At 40.2% G+C, this 12,809-nt stretch overlaps 1 pseudogene; it reads right to left on the reverse strand.

Moving 5' to 3' along the window:
• The window catches only part of LOC137637438 (ketosamine-3-kinase-like), a 43,312-nt pseudogene extending 40,551 nt beyond the window's left edge, over positions 1 to 2,761 (reverse strand).
• Positions 2,762 to 12,809: the final 10,048 nt, after the last annotated feature.

Raw genomic sequence — 12,809 nt, forward strand, 5'->3', positions numbered from 1 at the left:
TAACTCATATAATGGCTCAGAAAGCAAGGTAGGAAAAGGGACGTGTTATAGAAGAGAACTGTGCGATAACTCGTTCATTTTAGTCACGTATAATTTATCAAAATACCGTTTGAAAAGACATGAGGATGAAATACCTTTTCCACGTACTACAAGATTTTATGTGAAGGAGTTAACGTACTTCAAATGCTGTACCTTTTCCTTGGAGCTTCTCTTCAAATAGATCTTTTCCTTAATCCACCTTGTACACACACCCCCCCCCCCCCCCCCCCGTTGATGCACCCGCCTCCAGTCTGACCCGTGGCGACGAAGCGCGACGTCCCCAGAGCCTCGCGTATGGCATCGTACATTTCCGATGTCATGGCAAAAGGTCCTGAAATTGTCATGGAGAATATCAGCACATAATACAGTACAGTAATCAATAAAATCTAATGTATCAAATACAGTAATATATCTAAACATGTACTAGACCAATGTATAAGCATAATGAATATCAACAACAGAGTAATTTTTTTTTAAACAAAATTGATTTTTTAGTACAAGATTTTCATTTTACAATTACTTTAGCTTATTTTTATGTACAATTCAATTTCAGACGCATTCCCCTCGGTATCTGCACGACATCGATGCCTCTAGTAGCAGTACTGCAAAAGGCATTTTCTACAGAGCCTCACATTGAGTGGCTAGAACTCGATAGTATTTTTACAAGGTTTTAAATCAATTTGTCTAACCTAGATTAAAAATGACAAATTTAAAAAGTAATTTGTATTTTCCTAATTATACAAACCTGAGTTCTTTACTCACCAAAGAAGGATAACATCGAAGCTGGGATACGACAGTTAAAACTTTTAACCATTTTACCCCCAAAGGACGTACTGGTACGTTTCAATAAACTCATCCCTTTACCCCCATGGACGTACCGGTATGTCCTTGCAAAAAACTGCTACTTACATTTTTTTTTGCATATTTTTGATAATTTTTTGAGAAACTTCAGGCATTTTCCAAGAGAATGAGACCAACCTGACCTCTCTCTGATGAAAATTAAGGCTGTTAGAGCAATTTAAAAAAATATATACTGCAAAATGTGCTTGAAAAAAAAAATAACCCCTGCGAGTTAAGGGTTAGAAAGTTCCAAATAGCCTGGGGGTAAAAGGGTTAACGAGGTATAAACACCCGGCAGGTAGTTCCCCTGAAAGGTTGTCTCCCCTTTAGCAAACTGTGACCTCAATTAGCTGCGGAAGGTAGTTACCCTGAAAGGTTGTCTCCCCTTTAGCAAACTGTGACCTCAATTACATTGCAGCCGGCAAACTGTAACATTATTAAAAAACGAAGGTTAGTGATTGCGTTGGAAAAACTATGGGTTTCCACCAGTCCTCTCTATCAAAATCATTCAAATCACCTTAAAATACATCATTTAATAGTCTTGTTTTCTCCATAAGTCATTGTACTAGTGTATAATTTTGCCATAAATTGTCATCGACGCAGAGGCACACGTATATAGAAGGTCCAAACTTAGAAATATTTGGTTATACAAACAAACACAAATCTAACTGAAAATAAGAAAGATAAGATAGAGAAATACTGTCATAAAAAATGTATATTATATCCTTTAATACATTAAAAAAAAGAAAAAACATTTAAAACAACCTGATATCTATTTCATATGAAACCTACTTTCACTGCCGTACTCTGAATTAGACATAACAATACATACAGGTGGCCGCTATCGTACATACAACCCTAGGCCAAAATGTAACGAAAATCGACTTAAAAACAGCTTCTTGGAATCAATTAAGCTCAAGGGGTGTATGTACAATAGCAGCCACCTGTATTATTATGCCTAACTTAGAATACGGCAGTATGGGGGGGGGTGGCGGCATGGGGCGTTAAACCCCCCCCCCCCCCCCCCCCCGACTCCTTAGGTAAGTAGGTAAGGACACGGTTTGTAGGTTAGGTTAGTAGGGAAAGTTTAGGTAAGCTGATGTCCCTTTTTAATGAACGCGCGGGGAACTGGCCGCTGATGTACAAAGGCACCAAGTTCAAGCTTTGTACTATCTGTATGTTGCAATCTCGCTTTCTAACACAGTCTAATCCACAATATCTTTGCTTGTTTAGGTATCGCGCTTCTGTATCCCACTTACCTAACCTAATATAGGACGCACGTACTTTCTGAAAGTGATTCGCGGAGTCTCCGTAAAGCGTAAAAAGTATTTTTACAAATGAAAAACTTACAGGACCAGAATTTCATGTTATTTGCAATAATGGCTAGTTATATATACTAAGGTACAGCATAATTCCTAGGTCCTAGTTAATATTAATTTTCAATAGCAAATATCTACACCGAACTGGCTTAGGGTAGCCTAGGCTAGTCTTGGCCTTCACCTAATTAAAGCTATTAAATCAAATTATACTGTATATCTAGAGGTAATTGCTTCGTAAAACATGTATAATATATATTTATTACTTATAAATACCTATATTTAATTTAAAAAAAAAATCTGTTATATTTAAAATCACGTATTTTACGACGCGAGAAATCGTGTTTCAATATCGGTTAATATCTCAATATATAATTAAGCTTTCAAGCTTTTAATTAATATAATGACACCTATAACATTAAATAAAGCTTTAGATTAATTTATTTTACTTTGAAATACTTACAGAACGAAGTTAAATGAAGATATATATGATAGAATTCCTTGACGGGAAGACATGTTGCCACTGAGTCAAGCCACTGGATTATCGTACATAAACCTTAAAATTCTCGTTTTTCAAAACAAAATTATCATACACATAATTATTGAGGAGTTAAATAATTAACTTATTTCATAATATTTCAGTATAAATGTTTAATTAAACACATACACACATATGTATATAGCTAAGGTATGTATCGTACATCATACCGGATCTAAAATAAACGTACATGTATGATAATTATCGTACACATGGCAACCCAGGTGTTTGTTTACATTAGTTCCTCTTCTTCTTCTTGGGGCGAAAATTGAGAGTCCGGGTCTATGGGATTTTCAAAATTATCCTCAAATTTACCTAAAAAAGCAACAATTGTACAGAGTAACTCTGTGTGTAAACGTATTTAGCCAAATTATAAGATTATCCATAAAATTTTCTATGATTTGTGTTAAAAATCTATCAGATTATTAGTTAAAACTGGTACAAAATTGATCATAATATGCAGTAATAACACACAATAACACTGTGGAGACATATTTATCCCTGATATATGATTATTTATACAATTTTCTATGATTTGTGTTAAAAATCTATCAGATTATTAGTTAAAACTGGTACAAAATTGATCATAATAAGCAATACTCGTACACAATAATACTATTTGGAGACGTATTTATCCCTGATATATGATTATTTATACAATTTTCTATGATTTGTGTTAAAAATCTATCAGATTATTAGTTAAAACTGGTTCAAAATTTATCATAATAAGCAGTAATCACACACAATAACTCTATGTGGAGACATATTTATCCCTGATATATGATTATCCATACAATTTTTTACAATTTGTGTAAAAAATCTATCAGATTATTGTCTAAAATTGCTACTAATAATACGGTACATCAAGCATATGAATATTTAAAAGATTTCTTGTTTAATAGAAAATGCTGTGTAAAAATTGGAAACTCATTCATTACATGAATAATTAAACAGAGGGGTACCCCAGGGGAGTTTACTAGGCCCAGTTTTATTGTGTATCCATATTATCAGTCTAGCAGGATTACTACAGGAGCGTGAACTGAAGTTTAAACAAATTTGCAGAAGATATACAATTTTAATGAAAATGTGGACAAGCTGACAAAGATTATGGAAGCAATTAAGTTAACATTTCAAACACTGATGGACCCAAACATGAGAAAATGACATATGCTGATAAAGGAAAAATCTACAAGTATTAAATTTGTAGAATATATACAATTTTACTGAAAAAGTGGACAAGCTGACAAAGATTATGGAATTAAGTTAACACGTCAAACACTGATGGACCCAAAAGTATAGAAAATTATATATACTGATAAAGTCAAGGGAAAAAATCTACTAGTAATTAGATAAACTAGAATCACTAAAAGGGAATATGATGTTAAACATGCACTGAAGATTAAACCAGTTCTCAATACGAGGTCAACTTCAAATGGAAATGCTGGTGAAAAGGTCAGCGAGGAAGAAGTAAACACAGTTCAAACTATGGTGGCCAACACAGAGATGATAAAAATGGGAAAATTGAAACCTAAAATAATGATTATGCAATGTATACGATGATGAAGATGGAGTGGTAAATGTTTTTATTTTAAAGTAATTGTTACCCGGGCTAGATTTTAATTATAGAAGAGGAGATAAGTCTGGTATAACGTGTGATATGTGCCACATAATCACCTATCCCTCACAGAGGTAAGGACATTTCAGAAAAAAGATTGCGAGTTCAAGACTAATGACAAATAGAATATATAAACTGCACTAAGTTGAACAAACCTGGTGATTATAAACTGAATTTAAGAAATTGCAAAGCTTATGATTTGGAATTGAAGAAATTGGCATAAAATATGGATCTTGGACACGTAAAAGATAATAACGAAGTAACGTAAAACTACAGTCGTCTGTATTTTACTGAAATACGGTTGAGAACCATTTATATTTCACTAAGAATTTCCGGCTAAAATTACTGTTTTTCTAACAGTGTAGATGGTGAGATAATCCTTCTTCTTATTCTTCTTCTTTGTCTACATCGTTTCTCACTTCTATGTGGAGTCGATGTTTCTGACCAGCTTTCTCCATCTACCTCTGTCACACACTTCATCACCGGTTAATCCCTTTGATCGAAGGTCATCCTTGATACAGTCCACCCACATTCGCTTTGGTCTCCCTCTCCTTCTCGTTCCCTGTACCTCCATTTCCGTCACTCTCCTCCCAATATACTGTTCATCTCTTCTCATGAGATGACCATACCACCTCAGTCTACTTTCTTGGATCTTATCTTATTGTGGTACCCCTAATTACCTCATTCCGTATCTTATCTCTTCTTGTCACCCCACACATCCGTCTCAACATTCTCATCTCTGCCACATCCATCTTCGTCTCTTCTGTCGAATGATTTTATTACAAATATACAAAATATCCCAAGTTCATATGATAGCCAGATGTGATATATATATGAAATAAATGACTAAAACCATGTAATAATCGGTATTAAAACATATACACAGTAATATATGAATAGAAATAACTCGGATATAAATAGTTGTTGGATGAAATTAAAAAGTCAATATGAACTGAGTCAATGTTATGTATAATAAACTATTCCAAAAGTTCAAACTTGCAGCACATGTTTTTATGTTGAACAGGCTGACGTAAGTCTTTTTATAGCTTATGTATGAAATATCTTTCCTAATTGTTGTTAATGTTTTTAAAATATTTTAATCTAAATATTCATTACTTCTTAAATCGTTTATTTATTTCCTTATTTCCTTTCCTCACTGGGCTACTTTTCCCTGTTGGAGCCCTTTGGCTTATAGCATCTTCCTTTTCCATCTAGGGTTGTAGGTTACCTAATAATAATAATAATAATAATAATAATAATAATAATAATAATAATAATAATAATAATAATAATAATAATAATAATAACGTCCCATTTACAAGTTACTTACAAACACTACGTATCAAGACTGCAGTATCCTTGGACAGTTTCTGACCAATCTATACAAAATACACTCCCCAAAAGGAGAATATCCGAACGTCTGAAACCCAGTCTACTGACATAAACCTCATGACAAAATCTATGGAAATTTGTTGGCCTTTCAGGGAGATACTTAAGTCAGGCACTGGTGCCTGGGAGGCCGTTCAATACCTCTGTGAAACTGGAGGAAACTCTGCAGTTGTTGTATGAAAGGAAGTCAAGTGATTGGACAGTAAGATGCAAGAAATGAAATGGAGACTGAAGTATAGTCGAGGGATAAAATCTAGGTCCAGATAGGGGTCGAAATGACAATGCAAACCCATTTAAGTAATGCCTACAGTGCTCCTGCTTTAGGTGCATTGATGGCATTATTCCTACATATGGAGAAGGTTGTACTAAAATGGCTTTAATTAGAGTACTTTATAAATGCTTATTCAGCTTTCACCCTTCACAGCTTATGGAGATGAGCAAGAGAATACAAGTTTGTTGGGGAAGTAAAATCTCAGAAGTCACTTCCTGATAACAGCCAGGACATTCAGGTTCACAGCCTTCTGTAGGGACTTGGAAATGTGAACTAGGAAGACCCTAAGGTACTAGTATAACAGACGTAGAAACGGCAACTATAACGTTCAGTATCTTATCCAGTTCAGGAGTTTTAGGAATTTATCGGAGAGAAATATTAAACAGAATACCTGTTCCACTGCATTATCATTTATTATTATTGTTATTGTTACTAGTTAAGCTACCCCCTGGTTAGAAAAGCAAGATTCTGAAAGTCCAAGGGGTCCAACAGGGAAAAAATAGCCTAGTGAGGAAAGGAAATAAGGAAACAGATAGAATAGTGTGCCTAAGTGTACTCTCGATGAAAATAAGGGGTAATAGTTCAGTTTCAAACTAGGAAAACATGGCTAGTTTATATGCAATGTCTCTTACTTTGGTATGAGCCTATCTCATAAAACAATTGCTTGCTAGCAGAGTTGGGAGTTTTTTCTGTGAAATATATAATAAAACTAACATTGCTACTTTCCAATATTGTCTTTAAACCTGCTGCATCTGATAAAGTCAATTAGAAGTCAATTTCAACAATATCTAATGAATCACTACAACAGAAAGTTCTCTCATGCAGTTGTCCAAATTCTGAAGGTGAGGACATGAAACATACTCAAGCAGTACCAGAGACATAAAGGAAGTTACCATCAGCACACGTTGAGGTCCCTCCGATTGTGAGGGTGAGGACATGAAACTTACTCAAGCAGTACCAGAGACACAAAGGAAGTTACCATCAGCACACGTTGAGGTCCCTCCGATTGTGAGGGTGAGGACATGAAACTTACTCAAGAAGTACCAGAGACATAAAGGAAGTTACCCTCAGCACACGTTGAGGTCCCTCCGATTGTGAGGGTGAGGACATGAAACTTACTCAAGAAGTACCAGAGACACAAAGGAAGTTACCCTCAGCACACGTTGAGGTCCCTCCGATTGTGAGGGTGAGGACATGAAACTTACTCAAGAAGTACCAGAGACATAAAGGAAGTTACCCTCAGCACACGTTGAGGTCCCTCCGATTGTGAGGGTGAGGACATGAAACTTACTCAAGAAGTACCAGAGACATAAAGGAAGTTACCCTCAGCACACGTTGAGGTCCCTCCGATTGTGAGGGTGAGGACATGAAACTTACTCAAGCAGTACCAGAGACACAAAGGAAGTTACCATCAGCTCACGTTGAGGTCCCTCCGATTGTGAGGGTGAGGACATGAAACTTACTCAAGCAGTACCAGAGACACAAAGGAAGTTACCATCAGCACACGTTGAGGTCCCTCCGATTGTGAGGGTGAGGACATGAAACTTACTCAAGAAGTACCAGAGACATAAAGGAAGTTACCCTCAGCACACGTTGAGGTCCCTCCGATTGTGAGGGTGAGGACATGAAACTTACTCAAGAAGTACCAGGGACACAAAGGAAGTTACCATCAGCACACGTTGAGGTCCCTCCGATTGTGAGGGTGAGGACATGAAACTTACTCAAGAAGTACCAGGGACACAAAGGAAGTTACCCTCAGCACACGTTAAGGTCCCTCCGATTGTGAGGGTGAGGACATGAAACTTACTCAAGAAGTACCAGAGACACAAAGGAAGTTACCCTCAGCACATGTTGAGGTCCCTCCGATTGTGAGGGTGAGGACATGAAACTTACTCAAGAAGTACCAGAGACACAAAGGAAGTTACCCTCAGCACACGTTGAGGTCCCTCCGATTGTGAGGGTGAGGACATGAAACTTACTCAAGAAGTACCAGAGACACAAAGGAAGCTACCATCAGCACACGTTGAGGTCCCTCCGATTGTGAGGGTGAGGACATGAAACTTACTCAAGAAGTACCAGAGACACAAAGGAAGTTACCCTCAGCACACGTTGAGGTCCCTCCGATTGTGAGGGTGAGGACATGAAACTTACTCAAGAAGTACCAGAGACACAAAGGAAGCTACCATCAGCACACGTTGAGGTCCCTCCGATTGTGAGGGTGAGGACATGAAACTTACTCAAGAAGTACCAGAGACACAAAGGAAGTTACCCTCAGCACACGTTGAGGTCCCTCCGATTGTGAGGGTGAGGACATGAAACTTACTCAAGAAGTACCAGAGACACAAAGGAAGTTACCCTCAGCACACGTTGAGGTCCCTCCGATTGTGAGGGTGAGGACATGAAACTTACTCAAGAAGTACCAGAGACATAAAGGAAGTTACCATCAGCACACGTTGAGGTCCCTCCGATTGTGAGGGTGAGGACATGAAACTTACTCAAGAAGTACCAGAGACACAAAGGAAGCTACCATCAGCACACGTTGAGGTCCCTCCGATTGTGAGGGTGAGGACATGAAACTTACTCAAGAAGTACCAGAGACACAAAGGAAGTTACCCTCAGCACACGTTGAGGTCCCTCCGATTGTGAGGGTGAGGACATGAAACTTACTCAAGAAGTACCAGAGACACAAAGGAAGCTACCATCAGCACACGTTGAGGTCCCTCCGATTGTGAGGGTGAGGACATGAAACTTACTCAAGAAGTACCAGAGACACAAAGGAAGTTACCCTCAGCACACGTTGAGGTCCCTCCGATTGTGAGGGTGAGGACATGAAACTTACTCAAGAAGTACCAGAGACACAAAGGAAGTTACCCTCAGCACACGTTGAGGTCCCTCCGATTGTGAGGGTGAGGACATGAAACTTACTCAAGAAGTACCAGAGACACAAAGGAAGCTACCCTCAGCACACGTTGAGGTCCCTCCGATTGTGAGGGTGAGGACATGAAACTTACTCAAGAAGTACCAGAGACACAAAGGAAGTTACCCTCAGCACACGTTGAGGTCCCTCCGATTGTGAGGGTGAGGACATGAAACTTACTCAAGAAGTACCAGAGACACAAAGGAAGTTACCCTCAGCACACGTTGAGGTCCCTCCGATTGTGAGGGTGAGGACATGAAACTTACTCAAGAAGTACCAGAGACACAAAGGAAGCTACCATCAGCACACGTTGAGGTCCCTCCGATTGTGAGGGTGAGGACATGAAACTTACTCAAGAAGTACCAGAGACACAAAGGAAGTTACCCTCAGCACACGTTGAGGTCCCTCCGATTGTGAGGGTGAGGACATGAAACTTACTCAAGAAGTACCAGAGACACAAAGGAAGCTACCATCAGCACACGTTGAGGTCCCTCCGATTGTGAGGGTGAGGACATGAAACTTACTCAAGAAGTACCAGAGACACAAAGGAAGTTACCCTCAGCACACGTTGAGGTCCCTCCGATTGTGAGGGTGAGGACATGAAACTTACTCAAGAAGTACCAGAGACACAAAGGAAGTTACCATCAGCACACGTTGAGGTCCCTCCGATTGTGAGGGTGAGGACATGAAACTTACTCAAGAAGTACCAGATACACAAAGGAAGCTACCATCAGCACACGTTGAGGTCCCTCCGATTGTGAGGGTGAGGACATGAAACTTACTCAAGAAGTACCAGAGACACAAAGGAAGTTACCCTCAGCACACGTTGAGGTCCCTCCGATTGTGAGGGTGAGGACATGAAACTTACTCAAGAAGTACCAGAGACACAAAGGAAGTTACCATCAGCACACGTTGAGGTCCCTCCGATTGTGAGGGTGAGGACATGAAACTTACTCAAGAAGTACCAGAGACACAAAGGAAGCTACCATCAGCACACGTTGAGGTCCCTCCGATTGTGAGGGTGAGGACATGAAACTTACTCAAGAAGTACCAGAGACACAAAGGAAGTTACCCTCAGCACACGTTGAGGTCCCTCCGATTGTGAGGGTGAGGACATGAAACTTACTCAAGAAGTACCAGAGACACAAAGGAAGTTACCCTCAGCACACGTTGAGGTCCCTCCGATTGTGAGGGTGAGGACATGAAACTTACTCAAGAAGTACCAGAGACACAAAGGAAGCTACCATCAGCACACGTTGAGGTCCCTCCGATTGTGAGGGTGAGGACATGAAACTTACTCAAGAAGTACCAGAGACACAAAGGAAGTTACCCTCAGCACACGTTGAGGTCCCTCCGATTGTGAGGGTGAGGACATGAAACTTACTCAAGAAGTACCAGAGACACAAAGGAAGCTACCATCAGCACACGTTGAGGTCCCTCCGATTGTGAGGGTGAGGACATGAAACTTACTCAAGAAGTACCAGAGACACAAAGGAAGTTACCCTCAGCACACGTTAAGGTCCCTCCGATTGTGAGGGTGAGGACATGAAACTTACTCAAGAAGTACCAGAGACACAAAGGAAGTTACCCTCAGCACACGTTGAGGTCCCTCCGATTGTGAGGGTGAGGACATGAAACTTACTCAAGAAGTACCAGAGACACAAAGGAAGTTACCCTCAGCACACGTTGAGGTCCCTCCGATTGTGAGGGTGAGGACATGAAACTTACTCAAGAAGTACCAGAGACACAAAGGAAGCTACCATCAGCACACGTTGAGGTCCCTCCGATTGTGAGGGTGAGGACATGAAACTTACTCAAGAAGTACCAGAGACACAAAGGAAGTTACCATCAGCACACGTTGAGGTCCCTCCGATTGTGAGGGTGAGGACATGAAACATACTCAAGCAGTACCAGAGACATAAAGGAAGTTACCATCAGCACACGTTGAGGTCCCTCCGATTGTGAGGGTGAGGACATGAAACTTACTCAAGCAGTACCAGAGACACAAAGGAAGTTACCATCAGCTCACGTTGAGGTCCCTCCGATTGTGAGGGTGAGGACATGAAACTTACTCAAGAAGTACCAGGGACACAAAGGAAGTTACCATCAGCACACGTTGAGGTCCCTCCGATTGTGAGGGTGAGGACATGAAACTTACTCAAGAAGTACCAGGGACACAAAGGAAGTTACCCTCAGCACACGTTGAGGTCCCTCCGATTGTGAGGGTGAGGACATGAAACTTACTCAAGAAGTACCAGGGACACAAAGGAAGTTACCCTCAGCACACGTTGAGGTCCCTCCGATTGTGAGGGTGAGGACATGAAACTTACTCAAGAAGTACCAGGGACACAAAGGAAGTTACCCTCAGCACACGTTGAGGTCCCTCCGATTGTGAGGGTGAGGACATGAAACTTACTCAAGAAGTACCAGGGACACAAAGGAAGTTACCCTCAGCACACGTTGAGGTCCCTCCGATTGTGAGGGTGAGGACATGAAACTTACTCAAGAAGTACCAGAGACACAAAGGAAGTTACCCTCAGCACACGTTGAGGTCCCTCCGATTGTGAGGGTGAGGACATGAAACTTACTCAAGAAGTACCAGAGACACAAAGGAAGTTACCCTCAGCACACGTTGAGGTCCCTCCGATTGTGAGGGTGAGGACATGAAACTTACTCAAGCAGTACCAGAGACACAAAGGAAGTTACCCTCAGCACACGTTGAGGTCCCTCCGATTGTGAGGGTGAGGACATGAAACTTACTCAAGCAGTACCAGAGACACAAAGGAAGTTACCATCAGCTCACGTTGAGGTCCCTCCGATTGTGAGGGTGAGGACATGAAACTTACTCAAGCAGTACCAGAGACACAAAGGAAGTTACCATCAGCACACGTTGAGGTCACTCCGATTGTGAGGGTGAGGACATGAAACTTACTCAAGCAGTACCAGAGACACAAAGGAAGTTACCCTCAGCACACGTTGAGGTCCCTCCGATTGTGAGGGTGAGGACATGAAACATACTCAAGCAGTACCAGAGACAGAAAGGAAGTTACCATCAGCACACGTTGAGGTCCCTCCGATTGTGAGGGTGAGGACATGAAACATACTCAAGCAGTACCAGAGACAGAAAGGTAAGTTACCATCAGCACACGTTGAGGTCACTCCGATTGTGAGGGTGAGTACATGAAACTTACTCAAGCAGTACCAGAGACATAAAGGAAGTTACCCTCAGTACACGTTGAGGTCCCTCCGATTGAAACAAGCTAAGTATGCTTCAATTTCTTTAACCAGCCTCTATACTTGACAAATGGGAACTTATAACCGAGACACCCAAGATAAAGCTGAGGAAAAGAACAACTCATGTATGGAGAAGGTGTTATGGGCAGCAGCAAATCAGGCTTTAATGATGTGTGATATCATGAATTTGTAATAAAGTTAAATAACAAATAAAACAGTGTTATATCCAGAATAATACAAATACTGGGTGCAGTCCTTTTTATAACAACTATTCCTTCATATGTTTAATAAGAACATGAATAAACACATGTTGAATCAACATATTAAACCTTACACTCTATGGCCTCTTATGTTTTAGTAGCCTATTACTGTTGTGGTTAATATCAAACAAAAGCCTTCCCTTTTACCCCTGGGCTATTTGGAAATTTCCAACCCTTAACCCCCAAGGGGTTATTTTTATCCCATCACATTTTGGAGTATTCTTTTTTTTTTAAATTGCTCTAACAGGCTTAATTTTTGTCATAGAGAGGTCAGGTTGGTCTCATTCTCTTGGAAAATGCCTGAATTTTCTCAGAAAATTATCAAAAATATGAAAAAAAAAATTTTTATAGCATTTTTTTTTGCAAGGACGTACCGGTACGTCCATGGGG

The sequence above is a fragment of the Palaemon carinicauda genome, unplaced genomic scaffold (assembly GCF_036898095.1).
Source record: "Palaemon carinicauda isolate YSFRI2023 unplaced genomic scaffold, ASM3689809v2 scaffold740, whole genome shotgun sequence".
Taxonomy (NCBI): domain Eukaryota; kingdom Metazoa; phylum Arthropoda; class Malacostraca; order Decapoda; family Palaemonidae; genus Palaemon; species Palaemon carinicauda.